A 21,659-nucleotide genomic window follows, 5' to 3' on the forward strand; every position below is an offset into this window, starting at 1 on the left:
CTCCTTCAGGCGGAGAAGCCTCGTACAGCAATGTAGCGCAGAAAATAGAAGCTAAACTAGAACAGTGAGTGCACAAGTGTTTGGAATTACAATTCAGAGTTCATTGAAAAGCTTCTGGACCAAGGCTATATTATATCCTTGGTCGGGGCGCCTGGAAGGGTTCCGGGCGCCCTGGGGGGATAAAACTTTATCCCCCAACGTCCAGAACGCGAAAGACGCATTCTGGTCAACTTTACTGGTGCGGGCGCCCCGGAGCCCAAAGTCAACATGCGTTGACTTTTTCGTCCAGGACCTCTTCTCTGGTTTAGTCCCGCCTCGGTCTGGTTCTTCTCCTCTGGATCCGCTCACTTGGGTAATCTCTGCCATCCGGAAAAGGGCTCACCCGAACCCAACTTTCGGTCTTCTCGAGCAGCCTTCCGCTCCGGCTTCTCGTCCCTCAGAATCGTTGCATGTTTCCTTCTCGTCCACCAGCGTACTCATCCGCAGTCTTCATCCCTCGGTCGCACCGCGTGCCGACCTTCTCGCTAACTGCGTCTCTTGCTCCTGGAGCAATCTTCCGCTCCGGCTTTCGTCCCTCGGAACCACCGCACGCTTCATTCTCGTCCACCGGGGTACTCTTCCGCAGCACCTCGTCCCTTGGACTGCCATCCTTCTCACTAGCTGCGTCTTCCGCTCGACTACCTGTGTTCCTAAGCTCCTGCACACTTAGCCACAAGGTTAGAAACAAATAGGACCTAACTTAACTTGTTGATCACACCAAAACAACCTTGGGGTTCCAACAATCTCTCCCTTTTTGGTGTGATCAACCCAAGTTAAGCAAGGGTCAAGAATAGATATGAAATTAAAAAATTTATTGCAATAACATGCAACATGATAGAAAAAATTAAATTTCAACCATTCCAAATTTTAATTTTCAATTTTCTACCTCCCCCTAGACTTATACTTCCCCTTCTCCCCCTTTTATCACAATAAAAATGGGGTACAAAAAGAATCTAAGGGTTAAAAATATATATCAATGATTTTCAAGGAAAATATTTCCAAGTCAAGGAAAATTTCTAAGTCAAGAGATAACTTTTGAAAAAAAATTTCAAGTATTTATCATAAAAAACTTTCTAAGCTGAAAAGTTTATGCAAGAAAATTTAAGAGAATTGATAACATTAAAAGAAATTTTCTATGCATTTATTTATTTATATATTCTAATGCTTTTATCAGAAAATTTTAAATTTCTATTTTAATTTATCATAATTTCTTAACTTTGAAGCAAGAAACTTTGAGCATGTAGAAATTTGTGCAAATTGTAACATGTCATTTTCTATTGTATTTTGAATTCCTAATTTACAAAGATACTTCGATAATATAAACTTGATAAAGTTTTTCAACAATACTTCTGATTTGCAAACTTCGTTCGACAAAATATTTTGTAATTTACAAAAGTATTTTGACAACATAAATTTGCAACAATCTGTGGATAATAGATTTACTACTCCGAAAAACTCTTTCGATAATATCTCTAATTTACAAACTTTGTTCGAAAAAATGTTTCGTAATTTGTAAGATTCTTTTGTCAAATCATTTTGCGATTCGAAAAACTCTTTCAACAAGATAATTTGTACTTCGGAAAAAGTTTTCAAAAAAATACTTTGTGATTCGCAAGAATCTTTCGTCAAAACATTTTGTAATTCAAAATTTTTTTTCGATGATTCAATTTTTTATTCGCAAAATAATTTGATTAATTGAACCAGTTGTTTAGAGGGTAGAGGCCATACCTTACTTACCTCGTCGGCCGTTGATTCTCCCCCTGTTGAGTTGCTTTCTTCCAATATCTCTCCCCCTTCATTGATGTTCACTTGGGATGAGCTTTCTGTGTCCTCGGGATGGAGATCGACTATCTCGACAGTTTCCTCATTCTCGGACTGTTTTGGCGTTGAATCGGTGTTGGATTCATCCTCGACATTGGCCGGTTCTTCGTAGATCTTCAAGAACTTTTCCCAAAATTCTTTTGCATTTTTGTACTCTCCGACTCTGTCGAGATCTTCTTTTCGTATTACAGTTAGAAGATGGAATTCAGCTCGCCCGTTTACCATAAACTCGTCACATTGCTTCTTGTTCCAGAGACGTAGATTGAGTTCTTCTCCATTCGTTGTCTTTGGTGCTTCATAGCCAGATTTTAATATGAAAGAAATACCAACATCAGAATTAAGATATACCTCCATTTGTTTCTTCCATGAAGAAAACTCCCCCTTGAATGCTGGTGGATATTCGCTAACTCCGGCCATCGTTTTGTTGCTTCAGACGGCGGTTAGTCCTTCTGAGGCATACTCGGCTCTGATACCACTTGTAGGACCGTTGGGCGGGCTAGGAGGGGGTTGTTGGATATCCTGCTAACATAAAAAGAAAACAAACCCTCCTCGAACTCTTTAAGCTCACACTTGCATAAATAAATTAAGCAGTAAATAAGTAAAGCATTAAAAAGACGACGCACAAAAGGTTTACTTGGTTACAACCGATGTGGTTGTTAATCCAAGGAAGATAAAGTCCACTATCAATCTCCTTCAGGCAGAGAAGCCTCGTACAGCAATGTAGCGCAGAAAACAGAAGCTAAACTAGAACAGTGAGTGCACAAGTGTTTGGAATTACAATTCAGAGTTCATTGAAAAGCTTTTGGACCAAGGCTATATTTATAGCCTTGGTCAGGGTGCCTGGAAGGGTTCCGGGCGCCCAGGGGGGATAAAACTTTATCCCCCAACGTCCAGAACGCGAAAGACGCGTTCTGGTCAACTTTACTGGTCCGGGCGCCCGGAAGGGTTCCGGGCGCCCCGGAGGGCTCCGGGCGCCCCGAAGCCCAAAGTCAACATGTGTTGACTTTTTCATCTGAGACTTCTTCTCTGGTTCAGTCCCGCCTCGGTCCGGTTCTTCTCCTCCGGATCCGCTCACTTGGGTGATCTCTGCCATCCGGAAAAGGGCTCACCCGAACCCAACTTCCGGTCTTCTCGAGCAGCCTTCCGCTTCGGTTTCTCGTCCCTCGGAATCGTTGTGTGTTTCCTTTTCGTCCACCAGCGTACTCATCCACAGTCTTCGTTCCTCGGTCGCACCGCGTGCCGACCTTCTCGCTAGCTGCGTCTCTTGCTTCTCGAGCAATCTTCCGCTCCGTCTTTCGTCCCTTGGAACCACTGCACGCTTCCTTCTCGTCCATCGGGGTACTCTTCCGCAGCACCTCGTCCCTCGGACTGCCGTCCTTCTCGCTAGTTGTGTCTTCCGCTCAGCTACCTGTGTTCCTAAGCTCCTGCATACTTAGACACAAGGTTAGAAACAAACAGGACCTAACTTAACTTGTTGATCACACCAAAACAACCTTGGGGTTCCAACAGTTACCGTTGGGAGTAGACGGAGTTTATAGAGGAGGCTCACAACTTCCTTTGTTTGGCTCGATATTTCCGGAGATACGTTGAGGATTTCTCTCGGATTGTCATGCCACTGACACGCCTGAACAGGAAAGGTGTAAAGTTTACGTGGTCTGAGGACTACGAGACCAGCTTCTAGGAGTTGAAGAGGAGATTAGTGTCGGCTCCAGTTTTGGTTTTACCTTCTGGAGAGGACAGGTTTGTACTCTACATCGACGCATCTCTTCAGGGTTTGGGCGTTGTTCTGATGTAGCACGGCAGGGTAGTCTCCTATGCTTCTCGACAGTTAAAGGAGCATGAGAAGAACTATCCAGTTCATGACCTGGAGCTAGCCGCCATCATCTATGCTTGGAAGATTTGGCGACATCATTTATACGGCATTACATTTGAGATTCTCACTGATCATAAGAGTCTCAAATATATTTTTACACAGAAGGAGCTTAATCTCCGACAGAGGAAATGGATGGAATTCCTGAAGAATTATGACTGTACCATTAGCTACCACCCGAGGAAAGCTATTGTGGTTGTCGATGCACTCAGCAGGAAGTCCCAAGGGACTTTAGCTTACCACCGAGTAGTGGTCACAGACTTGGTTCAGGGTTTTGCTGAGTTAGGCCTTCAGGAACAGGGACAGACAGAGCAGCGTATTCTGGTTACCATGGTTGCTCAGTTGTCGATCAGGACAAGGATCTGAGAGTCCCATGCTGGTGATCAACATTTACAGTCCATTGGCAACCGGATAGCTTCCGGGTAGCAGACTAAGTTTCCCTAAGATGAAGCAGGTATTATATACTTCTGAGGCAGATTATGCGTACCTCAGTCTCACCCAGTTTTGTCGGAGCTACTTCAGGAGACTCATCTCTCTCGATTTGCTATCCACCCAGGCGGTACCCGTATGTACCAAGATTTGAGATGTTCCTATTGGTGGAACGACATGAAGGAGGACATCGCGGATTTTGTAGCTAGATGTCTTGTTTGTCAACAGGTGAGGGCTGAGCACCAAAGACCTGTCGAATTTCTACAGAGGATTCCTATTCCTGAGTGGAAATAGGAGCACATCACCATGAACTTTATGGTGAGTTTGCTTAGGACACGACGAGTCCATGACGTGATTTGGGTAATCGTTGATCAATTAACCAAATCGACACACTTCTTAGCGATCCGGAAGACTGATTCCCTGGATTGATTTGTAGATCTGTATTACCGGGAGATCATCAGATTACATGGTGTCCTGTTGACTATTATTTCGGATAGAGACCCCCGGTTCACATCTCGTTTCTAGCAAAGTCTGCAGTAGGCCTTGGGCACTCAGCTCCTTTCCAGTATAGCTTTCCATCCGCAGACAGATGAACAGTTAGAGCGGACCATTCAGACTCTAGAGGACTTGCTGAGGTCTTGTGTATTTTATTTTGGAGACAGTTGGGAGGACCATTTGCCATTGGTAGAGTTTGCCTAAAATAATAGCTTTCATTCGGCTATCCAGATGGCACCGTTTGAAGCGTTGTATGGTATGCCTTGTCGGACACCCACCCTCTGGGATGAGGTTGGGGAGGCCCAGCTGTTGGGACCTCATAGAGCTCAGCCTGAGGCAGAGTTGGTCCATACTATCAGGCGGAGGATGTTAGAGGCGTAGGATCGCCAGAAGGGTTATGCTGATCGGAGTCGGAGACTCTTAGAGTTCTCCATTGGCGACCATGTATTTCTACGAGTTTCACCCACGAAAGGGGTGAAGAGATTTGGCCTCAGAGGTAAGCTAGCTCCGCGATACATTGACCCTTTCCAGATCTTGGAGAGGATTAGAGCGGTAGCTTATCGTCTGACACTACCACCGTCCCTGGCATGTGTTCACGACGTATTCCACGTATCTATGCAGAGGAGATACGTAGTTGACCCAACACATGTGCTGTCTGATATACCAGTTCACCTTTAGCCTGACGTCACTTATGAAAGAGCGTCAGTTGCGGAACAAGACAATCCGAATGGTTAAAGTTGGATGACAGCATCATTCGGACGAGGAGGCAATCTGGGAGCTCGAGGATACGATCCGAGCTCGATATCCCTATCTTTTCACTTGAGGTGTGTGAGTTATTTTCTGCTCAGCATTTATACTTTCTATTTCTTGTTAGTACTTGATGATGGTAGATAACAAAATTTGGGGACCAAATTTTTATTAGTGGGGGAGAATTTAAAATACCGAAAAATGACGAATAACGATAAGAGAATTTTTCGGAATTTTTAGAAATTTTCTGAGAATTTTTCGGTGCCTGTAGGGCTCAGGTTACGGGGATAAAAACGGGACCCGGGAAAGCCTGTTTAGACTACCCAACTGAAATGAGGAAAAGTTTATTTGTTTTCTTTTCCTTTTTATTTTCTTTTCTTTTTCTTTTCTCCCCGGTCGAACTACTCCCCGACGGTTTCCTTTCTCCTCCTATTTCTCTCCCGATTCTTCTCTTCCGCCACAGATCCCTTCTTCTCCCCCTTTCCTTCTTCTTCCTCTTCTCTCTCGTGGACAAAAAGGGGCAGCCAAGGAGTCTCGTTTCTTCTCTTCGCCTCTGCTCCGATTCCACTCCTCTGCCCTTGCCAATTTTTTTTCCCCTCTCCTGGTCTCGGTCAACAGGAGCTCACCGGTAGACCAAGCATCAAGTCATGCCCTAGGCTCCACCCACCTCTCCTTTGTCTTACCTGTGCCCTAATCTCTGCTCCGCTGCCTAGTCGAGCACTGACGCCAAGACCTCTCGTCGGCACAAACCCACTGATCGACCACCTGATCCGACCCCGACCACTGTGTCCTAATTCCTCGCCGCCATTCCTTCGTCGAAGCAGAATCAGCGACGGTGCCGCTAGCCACTGCAGAGGAGATGGCATCACAGCCACCTAGGGCCGACCATCACCCTTTTCCCTTCCTCTCTGCCCTAGCCGTCTCCACACGATCGCTTGACTTCCTTTGTCTCTGCGTGCCATTGCCGATCCATCAACGGTGTTCCCGTGCCCTAGCAGTGATCCTCAAGGTAAAGCAGGGATGAGAAGTTTATGGATTCAAGGATCTTGTTTGATTGGGTTTATTGGCTTGTAACTTTCTTCCTATTTTACACTAGGAGGAAGATCTTGGATCGGTTCTTGTTGTTTCCCCTAATCGAAGCTTGGACTCCTTCCTTGCGGAGGAAATTTAGGTCACGGTTGAGGTAAGTTTGGGTTGATGGTTTTGGATCTTCTGTTCTTGGTCCGAACAGTGTAATTTGTTCCCAGCTATGAGTTGTTTCATTCTGTGTTCTGGAATTTGTGCTTACTTGTTTTCTAGCAGCAGAGCTTTGAACTCCAGCAGGAAACATTCTTCTCTGTGGGGTTTTCTTGGTACAACAATTTAATCCAGTAGCTACTCACATTAGGTCTAGCAGCAAACGACCCTTTTTCAGCAACAAGCAGCAGCTATGATTTAAGGTAAGGGGTAGGAATTTGATATATTTTGTAGTTAGGTTCATGTGTAGTAATTTTGATACGTGATGTTGATGAATTAGGTTTATGTATGAATTGGTTTAGATTAAGTTGTTGTGATGGATTATGTTTATTGCAAGTTCTAATTCAAATGGATTAGTTAGAATCGATTGAGGAGTTAAATAATCCAATTAGGGTTTATAATTGGATCTGGATTTATGTTAGATTCTCGAGGATTTGATTTAGCAAATTTATTTATATGTAATTAGCTAAATCTGGATACCATGTACTACAAGACTTTGACGCAGGACGAGTATCTCGACGTAGGATTTGGATCGGATTGGACTTTTCGATTGGAGGCGGGTACCTTGACTTATCTTTGATAATGTCATGTTAATATGTTTAGTAGGTTATAGCCTTTAGTAATAACTATGTTTATCCTTGTTTCGATATGTCGCTATCGGATACCTGTTATATGCTTGTTAGCTTACCTATTATGCATTTTATGTTAGTACTCACATGATTATATATTTGTTCATAGAAGTAGTGACATACCTTGCCTTATGATGTTCAGGACCTAGGTTTTTTTTTATACCATACTTGTCTTGTGTACCTTAGATCTTCGGATATGACTTATTGATACTAGGGTACACATTTTTATATATATGTGGATTGGTTCAGGATATTGTCATGCTTAGTGTCATGCATTATTTGCATGATTGCATGCTGCGCGATAGTCTGCTCCATTATTGTTGAGCACATCGCCAGTTTCATCACTGTCGGTGCTCCATTGGTCCGCTCATGGGTAGTGTGACGCAGCGTGGTAGCACGTCAGTTTGTTCAATGGTGCTCCGTTGGGATGCTCATGGGTAGTGTACTGTAGCGTGGTAGCACACCGGGATCCCTCCCCGTCATCGTGTACTAGGAGATGAGGGCATTGTGCTCCCCCACTTATAATTTGGGGTAGGAGGATAGGTGTACTCCGACAGCATCCCATCCACTCGGTCACTCATCAGAAGCAGTGACGTCAGAGTGCACGATTATCACAACCCTACCCACTTGGTCTTACCATTGTGTGTGAGATGGCTGACTGACGTCAGGGGTGACCATGTCATTGGCATCGTATGCATTGATGCATATATTGATTGTGTTTGTTACACTTATAAGCTGCATTTGGATGGATGCATATGTTTGACATGCATACAGGATTTATGATACTCTCGGTCTGACGACCTGACTATTGTGATAGGAAGCCCTGGTGAGTACAGTTCTCTTCTGCCTATTCTATTGTGTATTTCCAGCTTTTGTCCAAGAATCTGTACTCCATAGTTATTACTATCTGTTATAGCTTACTATACATATCAACTGGTATCTGCTGAGTTGTTGAACTCACCCCCGTGGCCATTATCTTTTCAGGTACCAGGTTGTTTATGGAATCACTTGGAGTATCCTACCTGCCGGTTCCCACGTCACATCGGAAGACTTACAGTTTCCCTTTATATTTTATTTGCTTTATGTGTCAGTGTATTTATCTTTGTGCTCCGGTTTTGTTTCTGGAGTGTTGTTGTTGTTACGTGGTATTTTGTATTGTTTGTTGATTGTGTAAGCCTAGCCGGCTAGTAGTCTTGTATTTTAGTTTGTGTGTGTGTCCGTTGTATTTCCGCTGTGTTTGATTCTGGTATAGCCGAGTGGGCTGTTAGTTTTACATATAACTGTGTGGTGGTGTTTTTATTATATCAGCCGAGTAGGTTGCATATAAACTGCGTGGTGGTGTGTTTATTCCAGCCATCTGTGGCTGAGGTATATTGTGCATGAGAAATGTTTCAGATTGTCACCCGTACATGGGAGGTGTTGCCGAAATTTCTTCGGACAGGGACTTCCCCGGGGCGTGACATGTTCATATATCAAAGGGAAATTCCCTAATTCTAGAATTAAGAATATACTCCAAGAAATAGAGTTACAACCAAAAATCATAGTTCAAATGATTACAATCAAGATCCAATTCAAAAAAATGATAAGAAATCTTACTCTTGTTGTGTGAATGTGTCTCCGAATGCTCTCGATCAGAATTACTAGCATTGATGGCATCGAATCTCCTCTATATTGTCCTCCAAGGTCTCCTTGGAGCCCTTGGATGACTCTAAATAGAGATCCCCTTTAAAATCCCACAAAATCTACTTAAATAGTTATTTCCCAAGAGTCCGACATAGGCTGTGCCAGTAGGCACAGACACCCATGTCAAGCGTTGTTAGCCCCTCTGGTGCTCACCATGGGTCATGCTAGCTGCTGACACAAGCACCCATGGTGGGCTCCATGAAAAGTTTGCATTTCCAGTACGGGATATATTGACTAGCACGGGCGCTCATGGATGGATCTGGAAAGTGCCTGTGATTTGGACACGACCTATGTCAACTGGCATGACCACTCGTGACAGGTTATGGAATCTCCGAAAGTGGTCGTTGAAGACTATTTTTTACTCCTTTTCATGCCCTATTAAAAGAGATACATGAGAGCAGTTCTTCGAACTAGAAAAATATCAAAATAAGCACAAAGAGATGAAAATGTAAAATATATGCATATAAAATGGGACAAGATATGCATCAATACATGATAAAAAACTTATATGAAATATGTACATTAAAATCCCCTAAATTAATCATTTTCTTATTCTTAAGTAAACATCAATATCAAGAATGTATGTAAATACTTATCTCCTAAACTTCAATAAGTTTATCTAATCCTATCGAGTAGTATCATCATTCGGCTAAGGCATTCAATCAGTTTCACCAAACCTATCGAGCTAGTATAAGTGTATAGTGCATAATTTGTTCCTAAAGTTTCAAGTTCCTCCCTAAGTCAAGTCGTTATTCTATTGTGTTCCCAAAGCTTCGAGCATTAGGCACTTACCTGACATACGTGAGGTTCATACCCTCTTCCCAACACAAAGTCTCAAAGGTATGCTTGCTATTAAGAGAAATGGATAAGTGTTTCCCTAGTAATTTAACTCGGTCTCAAAGGGACATCTTATTATTTCTACCCACGATGACTATTTTTTATCTCATTATTGCCACTTAGAATATTTTTTTCTTTCCCTTTTTTCACTCAAATGTTTTATTTCATTTCAAATTTTCTTCCATTCTTTTCCTTTGTTTTCTCTTTTACATGAGATTTTGATTTTTCCAAATGGGCTCACACAAATCGTGCATGATCCAATAACTAAAATATTGGGAGAAAGTCACCTACTGCTACCATGGTACTAGTCTAACAAAATGAATCATGACTATATTGTTGGCGCAACGGGCTGGTAAGAGGAGATGGGTGAATTGCCTGAAATAAAAAAATACCCTCCTTATTCTTTCAACTCTAAAAATGCAACAATAATAAAATAACAGAACTAAAGAATACTCAGCAGTTGACTTGGTTACAATCTCGATGGTTGTTAATCCAAGGCGGTTGAGTAGCTCGCTAAGAATCTCCTTCTTTGAAAGTGGAGAAGCCTTTTACACACTGAAGGCTCTAAGAGTTGCTAGGAAGTTAGTACAAGAGTTGATTAATAATTTCCTAGCTCCATGGCCCTTTTTATAGCTCCTGAAAATTCTATCTAAAGGGTTGAGGGCGCCTCCAAGGCAAGATGAGTGGATAAACTTTTATCCACTCGCAAATGGTCAAGTTGACTGGTTTGAGGGAGCCCTCAATGGCATTGAGGGCACCTCTAAGACATGTAGGGTGCCCTCCCACCTGAAGAAGGTGGAGGCACCCTCAACACTACATTGAGGGCACCTTCAGCTTGCTTTTCCAGCTCCTTTAGACCTTCAAAAGCTCTGGTCACTTGGGTGATTGCGGCCAACCGAAATAAGGTTCACCCGAATCCAATTTCCAGCCTTCTCCACGAGTAAGCTTCCGCTCTGACTTCTCATCTCTCGAATGTCGCATACGCTCTTCTCGTTTGCCGGTGTACTCTTCCACAGCTCTTTCATCCCTCGGACGCACCGAGCCCGTCGGCTCCCTTCCTGTGTCGTCCTTCTCGTCAGCTGCATCTTCTGCTTGACTTCCCACATTCCTAAGCTCCTACACACTTAGACATAGGGATTAAAATAAAATAGGACCCAACCTAACTTAGTTGATCACATCAAAACAACCACGGGGTCCAACAATCTCCCCCTTTTTGATGTGCATCAACCCAAGTTAAAGTTAGGGTAAAACAAACAAGTAATTTTAAAAAATTACAAAACTAACATCATTTCAAGCATAAAGTTTGGAAAAAAAAAATTGCAATACTAAAATGAATTGATCTATTAAGATTCAGAAAAAATAAAATAAAATAATTTGATAGCATATTCTACCTCCCCCTAAACTTGTATCTATCTCTCCCCCTTTGATCACATCAAAAAATAGGGTACACCAAAAAAAATAAGGGTACAGATTGAAAAAATTTCGAGAAAGAAAAAAAATCAAATTGCAAATTTTCAAACTTTCCAAGTTAAACAAAATTTGAAACAATTTCCAAGTTAGAAATTTCCCAAAAAAACTTAAAACGATTAATTAGTTGACAAGAATTTAAAAGCATTATCTTAATTATTTGTCAGTTTGTCAATTAAACATTTAATTCGATAATCGACTTCCAGGTTGTGGCGAGGCACTAGGCCTTCTTTGTTATTGGATTATCAACCACTTCTAGACAAAGCCTTTTAAGGAATTGAAACATTTAATCTCTTCTAAAACCCTTGATTAACAGAAGGTTTTAATCTAGATAGAATTTTAGAACCCAATAGAGGTTTCTTCCTACTGGGTTAGTTAGATATCTAGTGGGTACATATCCTTTAGGTATTTTTCTAAGTTGTCCTTGATGTTTTGTAATATACCAGTTTAATTTTTCATAAATCTTAAGGTTAGACTTTTGAAAAATGTTTGGTTTTTGATAACATGTATTTGATTTCAAATTTTTAATTTACAATTTTAATTTTTCATTCTTTGATTTCAGGTTATCCAATATTTTGTTTGACTCAGCAATCTATTTTTCTGATTTCACTAAGTCTCTTGTAAGAACTTTGAAAAAATGAAAAGACTATTTAGGGGTTAGAGCACGTACCTCACTTACCTCAATTTTTTATGTTCCCCCTTCATCTATACTCATCTCTGAGCTGGTCTCATCTTCTTCTTGATGGTTTTCCATTAGCGCTAGTCCCGAGAAGGCTACTACCTCAGAATCAGAGGATGAAGAATCATCCCAAGTGGCCTTCATGCTATTGTATTTGGAGGAAGTTGATTTTTTGTGCTTGTCCTTTTCCTTCAATTTTGGGCAGTCATCCTTGATATGCCCTTCTTCATTGCAGTTGTAGCATCAGGCAGTTCTTTTGTTTCGATGATGCCTTCTTGACTACGATTTAAACTTATTAGACTTAAGAAATTTATTGAACCTTTTTACCAATAGAGACGTTTCGTCTTCATCGATGGATGTCTCGGACTCTTGATCTTCCATCCTTGCCTTTAGGGCATCGTTGAGGTTTGTCATTTCTATGTCTTTTGAATCTGTAATTCAAAATTCGTGAAGTTCAAAGGTAGAAAATAGATTTTCTAGCGTACTTACCTCAAAGCCCTTAGAGATGTAGTATGCATCTACTAAGGACGCTCATTCTGAAGTTCTTGGGAAGGAGTTAAGCGCATACCGGATCAAATCTCAGTTTGTTACTGATTCTCTGAGATTGTTTAGTTAAGTTATCATCTCCTTGATTCGTGCTTGGAGTTGCGCTACCTTTTCTCCATTGTTCATCCAGAGATTTTTTTAGCTGAGTTCGGAGGATGTCCTGCCTTGCTAATTTCACTTTTGAAGTACCTTCGTGGAGCTCCAAGAACTTCTCCCAAAGATCTTTGGCAGAGACGTAGCTGTCGATTCGGTTGACCTCCTGGGGCGGAAGGACACTGAGCAGATGGAACTCTGCTTTACTGTTCACCACAAAATCGGCTTGCTCTTTCTTCGCCCACTGATGTTCTTCTTTCTCAGCTCCTTGCTGATCCATAGGTGCTACAAAACCATATTTCATTGTTAATAGAATATCGAAATCTGTTTTAAAAAATACCTCCATTCGGAGTTTCCATGTTGCGAAGTCTCCGTCAAATTTTGGAGGGTGAATACTTACACCGGCCATTGTCTTGATCTTTATTGCTTCAGACGACGATTAGTCCTTCTGAGGCTGTTGGGCTCTGATACCACTTGTTGGCACAGCGAGCCGGCAAGAGAGAAGGGGTGAATTGCCTGAAATAAAAAAATACCCTCCTAGTTCTTTCAACTCTAAAAATGCAAAAACAATAAAATAACAGAACTAAAGAAGACTCAGCAGTTGACTTGGTTACAACCTGGGTGGTTGTTAATCCAAGGCGATTGAACATCTCGCTAAGAATCTCCTTCTTTGAAGGCGGAGAAGCCTTTTATACACTGAAGACTCTAAGAGTTGCTAGAAAGTTAGTACAAGAGTTGATTAATAATTTCCTAGCTCCAGGGTCCTTTTTATAACTCTTGGAAATTCTATCTAAAGGCTTGAGGGCACCTCCCAAGCGATGGAGGGTGCCTCCAAGGCAAGATGAGTGGATAAACTTTTATCCACTCGCAAACGGTCAAGTTGACTGGTTTGAAGGCGCCCTCAATGGCATTGGGGGTGCCTCCAAGGCATGGAGGGTGCCCTCTCGCCTGAAAAAGGCGGAGGCGCCCTCAACACTGCATTGAAGGGCGCCTTCAGCTTGTTTTTTTTCAGCTCCTTTAGACATTCGGAAGCTCGATCTGATCACTTGGGTGATTGCGGCCAACCGAAATAGGGCTCACCCGAACTTAATTTTCGGCCTTCTCCTCGAGCAGGCTTCTGCTCCGGCTTCTTGTCCCTCGAACGTCGCATACGTTCTTCTCGTTCACCGATGTACTCTTCCGTAGCTCTTTCATCCCTCGAACGCACCGAGCCCGTCGGCTCCCTTCCCGTGCTGCCCTTCTCGCCAGCTGTGTCTTCCACTCGACTTCCTACATTCCTAAGCTCCTGCATACTTAGACACAGGGATTAAAATAAAATAGGACTCAACCTAACTTGATTGATCACATCAAAACAACCACGGGGTCCAACATATATTGTACTTAATTAATATTACAGAAACAAACCATAAGTGAAGTTTAATGGTCAACTATCAATAGGCATATGGTAAAACAAAATCAACTCAACAACACTTCTGTATAATTTTCCTACATGATAGGAAAATATGAATCACCAAAATTAAGAGAATACATTCACATGATATCACCAATACTAAACACATCAAAACATTTCTTAAAGGACAAAGAATGAATGTATGCTTCAATTCAAATCCAAAAGATCAACAAGAATTAAACATGAAACGGAGTAAAACAAACAACTACCTCAAATCAAATGACTATCAGAAAAACATCTAAAGCAGGCATCATTAAACAATATTTACAAAAGAAAAACTCACCCTGAAAATGAAGCACTCCTGTATAAGATCAATTAACATGGAGGACAAGGGGGGAAATAAAGAAGGCAGGGCAACCTGGTATTTTTGTCAAAAATATCGAAACTAAGATGACAATGCCATAGCTAAGAAGATGAGTGGTCTTCTTTCTTTTCCCATTGCTATCGTTGATCATGCATGAATCCCCTCACATCTCCCCAAAACTGCCTTGACTCTTGTCGAAAGGTTGACTCTTCTTGCCTTCTTCTTTCTTTACCCTAAAAATATAATTCAACTTCATCATAATGTGCTTCTTCCCTCTAAAAATGACTCGTGGGGGCCTCAAATTTATTGCTCCAGTTTCTCCCTTGTTGTTCTATATATTGCCTTATAGTAACATGCTCTGCATAGATATTTTCAAGGCTAGAATAGAAGTCATAAAAATCATAAACAAAGGGTCTTCTAAGATGTTCAAAATGAGAAAAAGATAGTCCAACTAGTTCAATGTTCTAGGTAGGAGGTTCATCCCTAGATAATAGTGACTCTACTCTATCCACAAGTGATCTCTTTTTGTTAGGGTGGACTACTGGTGCATGGGGCATCTCAGAAGCAAAAAAGTGTGGCTCTCTTGATTGAGGGCTAAGTGGGACTCACTCTAACCTCTAATTCTCGAGGTTGGTGATAGTGGTGTATTCGACATTGGGAAGCTTAAAGGGTGCTTGATCTTTCCTTACTAAGCCAAATGAATTTCCATCATGAATGATCATCCTAATCAATAGACAAGCCCCTATATCAATACTTGAATTACTCTCTACAATATCTAACTCACTTAGGTCGTACTTGAGACTTACAACAATATGGGTAATAAATCCACTAACTATTATAGTCCTAGAAGGGTCCTTTCCAACCTTGACCAAATGCCTAATAAAGTGGGAGCCAAAATCAATACTCACTTCATTCACCATACACCAAAGGCATAAAAGTTCACTAAGTCTTGCTATCCCTTCACTATCTCCTCTCCCAAAAATGGAATTAGCCATCACCCTATGGAGGTATCAAAAAATTTTATTTCTAAGTTGCGAAGCTTTTTACCTTGAGGGTTCATATACACTCTCCCTAGTCAATTCCCTTCAAAAGGTCACGACATCAAAGTCCCTAGGCATTCTCTTCTCCCCTCCATTAGAAAATCTAAAATAATAATTGAATTATTTCAATGTCCATATATAATCATCATTAAACAATCGAAGCAAGATCTTACCCTCCTCACACTCACTTCTAGTTAAAGCTTTGGCTTCTACGGAACTTAATTAAGAATTCAAAAGTTGTCCTAATGTAAGTGGGACAATGAATACATACTAATTCATTCCAATTCACTTTACTAATCAAGCATGATATGTCATCCTTAATACCTAGGACTTTCATGACTTGATCATCTTTATACCTAGTGAGCATAATACTACATTTCACAAGAAAATAAAAATGTGATCTATGAATTTCATCACAAAAATTAATTCCGAAAGGATTGTTACCCTCGTCGCGTGATTTCTCTTTTACCTTCTCCTTGGCGTTCTCTCTAAAAGTGGAAGCTTCTCCTCTCCTTGTGCTTTTCATATTTGCTTCAAAATTTCAAGTGGAGGTTAAGGTTTAGGGATAGAGAGGGGGTTTCTCCTATGAGAAAGAGGGAGGAAGTGAGGGTTTTAGGGTGAGGGAAGCTTGAAGAGGAGATCTAGAGGAAAAGGATGAAGGATTTTGAGGGGTTTTAAAGATGTCATGGTCGATGGCGATGGCAACACGGGCACTGCGACTAGGGTATGAGCTATGGCAGCTGGTTCCCTATATAGAGTTGGCGTGACATGGGTCGTGCCGACTGGCACGGGTACCCGTGTCACGATTTGTGAATTTCCAATTTCTGTGCCATGAGCCATGTCGGCAAGCACGAGTGCCCATGTTACGCTCTATATACTTCCTTTATTTTTCTTTTTCTTCACCATGGGTCGTGCCAAGTGGCACGGCGCCCATGGTAGACTCTGAAAATTGGGTGTCTCTTTGGTATTGTTCAATAACATGTAAAAAAAATAAAATGACTTGATCAAAAACTCTTAATAGCAAAAATTAATGGATGAAAACTTCAATAATCTAAGAAATAAAGGCTTGGGTTGCCTCCCAAGAAATGTTTGTTTATGATCATAAGCTCAACCCCATTTTCTAATCAACTCGGGGCCTTAGCTTTGAGGTGGTTTCTCTCCTCCTCCTCTCAGTGATCCAAATTGGAACATCTCTTCTCTTAACTGAACTTTGGTGGGTATTATATACTTATCATGTTTTGAAGGCTCTATATTTGGTTTAGTGTCCGGAGGTCTTTCAAGATGATCCTTTGAATGATTAAAATTGTCTTCCTCCCCTTGACCCTCTTCATGGAAATCATTTGATGGTTTAGAGATGTCAAATTTCAACTTGTTTCTTCTCACCACAAATGAAAGTTTATGATTTTTCACATCAATAATTACTCCAGTGGTGGCTAAGAAAGATCTACCAAGGATGATAAGTATGCAAGGATCCTCCTAGATTTTCAACACTACAAAATTAGTTGGCATGATAATATCCCCAAATTTTTATCGAAATATCCTCCAAAATTCCTAGAGGATATCGGCACGTGTGATCAACCAATTATAGAGTCATAGTTGTGAGTTTAAGGTCCCTCATACCTAACTTCTTGCACATGAAAAATGACATCAAACTCACACTAGCTCCTAGGTCATAAAAGGCTTTGTTTTTCATTTTATTTATAATGAACCACAGAATAGAAAAGCTTCCTAAATCTTTTAACTTTTGAGGATGCTCATTTTGAATTATAACACTACACTCTTTAGTGAGTGCAACAGTTACATGATTCTCTTTCTTCAGTTTGTAAGAGAAGATATCTTTCATGAATTTAGCAAACTACGACATTTGGTACATAACATCGAGTAATAGCGCCTCTATGTAAATTTTCTTCATCATCTCCAAGAATTTTCCAAACTCTTCATCTTGCTTAGTCTTCACCAAGCGTTGTGGGAATGGGATGGATGGTTGATAAGTATGAACTGGAGGTTTAAGCAAGAGGTCTTTATTTGTTTCCTTTGATTTTCTTGACTCCTCCTCTACCACCATAGGAATTTTTGGTGCATTCATCCCCTTACCAAGATCATTTGGTACCTCATTCACAGTTTCCGTTAAATCTTGCAATATCTTTCCACTTCTCAAGTTTATGGCATTATAATATTCTACTGGATGTCTTGGAAATTTCCTAGGAGTTCTTGAAATTGAACTTGCCACTTGTGACACTTGATTTTCCAACATCTTTGTATGATTGGTAAGAGAATCAATCGAAGTCTTCAACTCTTTGATTATGACTTTGTGGTTAGAATGTTGTTGGCACAACTTTTCATTGGCCTCAGATTGAGTGAATATGAATTGTTCCATCATTTCTCCATGCTTGACTTTTGTGGTTATAGTTCATAACTTTGCTCATAGCTCCCTTGATTCTTGAATTATCCTTGATTTGATCGGTATGAAAAGTTTGGATGGTTCTTCCATCCCTAATTGTAGGTGCTAGAGTATGGATTGTTTAGCCTTGAATTGAAATTGTCAATCACATCCATATGTTCCACTTCACCGCCTTGCATGGATGCCAAAATTGAACAATTCTCTTCAACGTGTCCTAAATTTCCACAAATCTCACAAGAAGTAATGATAGCATTAACAAGACTTATACTTAATGAGTCCAAGTGTTTGTTCATTGCTTCCAACCTTGCCATCATAAATCTACTGAATTTACAATATGCATTCTTGGGACTTGCACAGGGGACACTTCTTTCATTGGCCCGCTGATGATGGTTAAATGTTAGACTTTCAATGATATCCTCAGCTTCTTCAAGTGTTTTGTTTATAATAGCTCCTCTAACAGCTGAGTCAAGGGACACTTTAGCAATATAAGAAATTCTATTATGGAATGTGTGAATAATTAACCATCTTTCAAGCCCATGATGTGGGCACTGTTGTAATAGGCTCTTGTATCTATCCTAAGATTCAAATAATGATTCCTCATTTTTTTGAATGAAATTTGTGATAAGGTGTCACATGTGAGTTTCTTGCTTGGGGGGTAATATTTATCCAGAAATCTCAACTTGTATTAATCCCACATTGCTATACATTCTTGAGGAAGTGATGAAAGCAATATCTTAGCTTTGTCCCTCAATGAGAAATGAAAGAACATGAGTCAAATAGCATCAGTAGAAGCCCCATTTTGCTTCAAAGTTGAATAAATTTCTAGGAAATACTCCAAATGCATATTCGGGTCTTCCACAGGTGCTCCACCAAATTGACATTGTTGAACCATGCGTATCAAAGTTAGTTTGAGCTCAAAGTTATTTGCCTCAATTGTCAGTCAGGAAATGCTAGATCTTAGTCCTCTTAAACTTGACGCTGCATAATCATCAAGTGGATAGTTGTTATTGTTCATCACAACAAAATTCTGAGGTGTCCGATCTGGATCAATTGCTATTTGTTCAGTAAGTCTTTGATGAAATGTTTGGTCTATCTCTGAATCAAATGGCAACAATTATCCTAACCTTATGGTTCTATGAATAAATAGAATTGTTCCTGTGAAAAAAAGACAAAGTAATAAAATTAAGATGAGTATAAGCAAATATAAAGTAAAACTATGAAAAGAAGTAGTCTAATCAAATCAATTTGCTATTCAACTAATATAAACTAACACCAGTCTTCGGTAATGAAGCTAAAAACTTGATGTAGATAAATCTATAAGTGCATGGGAATGTCGTCAAGTAATAAAAAGATATTGATCTCATAAGGACTGGTGGTTAAGTACTAACTTACTAAGCAAAAATAATTATTTAGACTAATCATGGAGTTTAGAGTGTTTGAGAACTAGAGATCTTTAGAAGCAGAGTAGAGAAGAGTGAGAGAAGAGAATTGATTAAGAAGAGAGAAAAGGAAGGAGAGTGATCCAAGAGAATTCGATTAGTGAAAGTAATTCTAGGATTTTGATTTCACCACAATGATTATAAACACTTAATATATATTTGGTTTCCTATCTTCAATGGTGGTTCTTGTAGGTAGACCATCCTATGATATTTGTGAACTTTTGAAACTACACCCGTGTATCAATTCCAATTCATCGTCTACTTTCAGAGTGATAGAGCTTAGAGTTACTTTCCTAAGGAGACCCCTATCACATGATCCCACAACTCCTAAGTTACTTTCTCCTAATGTGTGGCAACAAATTACAATAGATCCATTAAGATCTATGACATCCCATTGCTCCTCATAGCATACAGATTTACTTTTATAGTCGACTCTCCACGTCTCGGGTTTCTAAGAATCAGAGGATTAGGTTCTCCTTTTGGTTCATCTTCGAATCCTCATGGGATACAAATCTCATGATTTTGGTGGCAACATCATGTTTACACAGTAGATCCGAATCACAAACACACATATCATTGAATATGAAATATTCAAACTCAATAGATTCAACAAAGAATGTTCATATATCAAAGGGTTATTCTAGAATTAAGAATATACTTCATAGAAATGGAGTTACAACTAGAAATCATAGTTCAAATGATTATAATCAAGATCTAATTTAGAAAAAGGAAGAAATCTTAGTCTTGTTGTGTGAATGTGTATCCAGATGCTCCTGATCTGAATTACTAGTGTTGATTACATTGAATCTCTTTTAAATCGTATTTCAAGGTCTCCTTGATGCCCTTGGGCGACTCCAAATTGGGATCCCCTTCAAAACCCCACAAAATTCGCTTAAATAGTTATTTCCCAAGCAGCCGACATGGGCCATACCAGTAGGCGTGAGCACCCTTGTCGAGCACTGTGAGTCCTCTAGTGCCCGCAACGTCGTGTTGGTGGGCCCGAGGGCCAATGGTGGGCTCTGTTAAAATTCTGCATTTCTGGCACAAGCCATACCGATTGGCATGACTGCCCATAGCCGGATCTGGAAAGAGCATGGGATTTGGACGCAACCTGTGTAGGCTGGCATGGGCACTCGTGGAAGGTTTTGGAATCTTCGAAAGTGGTCGTTAAATACCATTTTTGCTCCTTTTTGCACCCTATCAAAAGAAATACATGATAATAGTTCTCCGAGCTAGGAAAAAGCACAAAGAGATGAAAATGCGAAATATATGTATATAAAATGGGACAAGATATGCATCAATACATGATTAAAAAACTATATGAAATATGTGCATTAGTAAGTAAGAATTACAAGATCAATTTTAATTTATTTTTTTGACATTTTATTGAAATATGTATGCACTAATTATGTGGTTTATATGTAGTTGTCATTGGATTCTCACTATCATCAATCCTTCTAAGAAGGTAGTTTATTTGTTAATTCACTTAGTCATCACAATCATGATGAGGACTGGGAATATATAGTGGATATGTGAGTACATATTTTATTTTTATTAAATATTTTATTTAGTCAATAAAACACTCATATGTTAACTCTTATTGATGTATGAAGGAGTTTAAGATTATTTAATTCAAACAAGGAAAGGAAAGAGAAAAAATATGCTATATGGGAAGTAGTAAAAGTATGCATATCTACTTGTGATTAATTAATAAATATTTAACTGTGTATATTTGTCATTGACAATATATTTTTAACATGGGGTCCTCGACAACCAGATGTGAAATAGTGTGATTTTTATGTGATGAGATTTATGAGAGAAACTATTGAAGAAAATATTGCTAGTGACAAGGATTCACTATCCTCAATAGTAATATTCGACATATTCTCAATCTTCTCAATTAATTGTATGTTTATCATTTTGCACTTATCATCTATTGATTGTTTTATAACTAATATAATTTATGTGTTTGTTCACATTTCATGAAAATAGAGTACGAAGAAATTGATGAAGTGTGTTCTGAGTGGGTGGAATGCATATAAAATTATATTTATGACTAGATATGTAAAGTAATACAAGATTATATTTATGACTAAGTATAAAAGTGAATTCATTCTGCCTGCATTAAAGATTATATCTATGATGAGGTTTAGCAATTTATTATGGTAAATTAGTTTGTGCATTTGCAATTATAAATATATTTTGTTTTGACTTTCAATTGTATAGTTTGTTTCCTCTATCATGTAGAATAACAACCATGCTATAAAGATCTTTCAAATTTTCCACATTATTTTTCTATTGATTACAATATTTTATACTTATCATTCCACATTTTGTTTTCCTAATAATATAATTTTTGTTTGGCATCTTAAAATTTCCAATTTTTTGATAAAACATCATAATTGTTTGCACTTATTATCTATGATCAACTTATGTTTCAGTAGACAATGATAA

At 39.8% G+C, this 21,659-nt stretch overlaps 1 pseudogene; it reads left to right on the forward strand.

Moving 5' to 3' along the window:
* Nucleotides 1-18,297: 18,297 nt before the first annotated feature.
* Nucleotides 18,298-18,409, forward strand: LOC122025961 (annotated as a pseudogene).
* Nucleotides 18,410-21,659: the final 3,250 nt, after the last annotated feature.

This window comes from Zingiber officinale, chromosome 9B (assembly GCF_018446385.1).
Source record: "Zingiber officinale cultivar Zhangliang chromosome 9B, Zo_v1.1, whole genome shotgun sequence".
Taxonomy (NCBI): domain Eukaryota; kingdom Viridiplantae; phylum Streptophyta; class Magnoliopsida; order Zingiberales; family Zingiberaceae; genus Zingiber; species Zingiber officinale.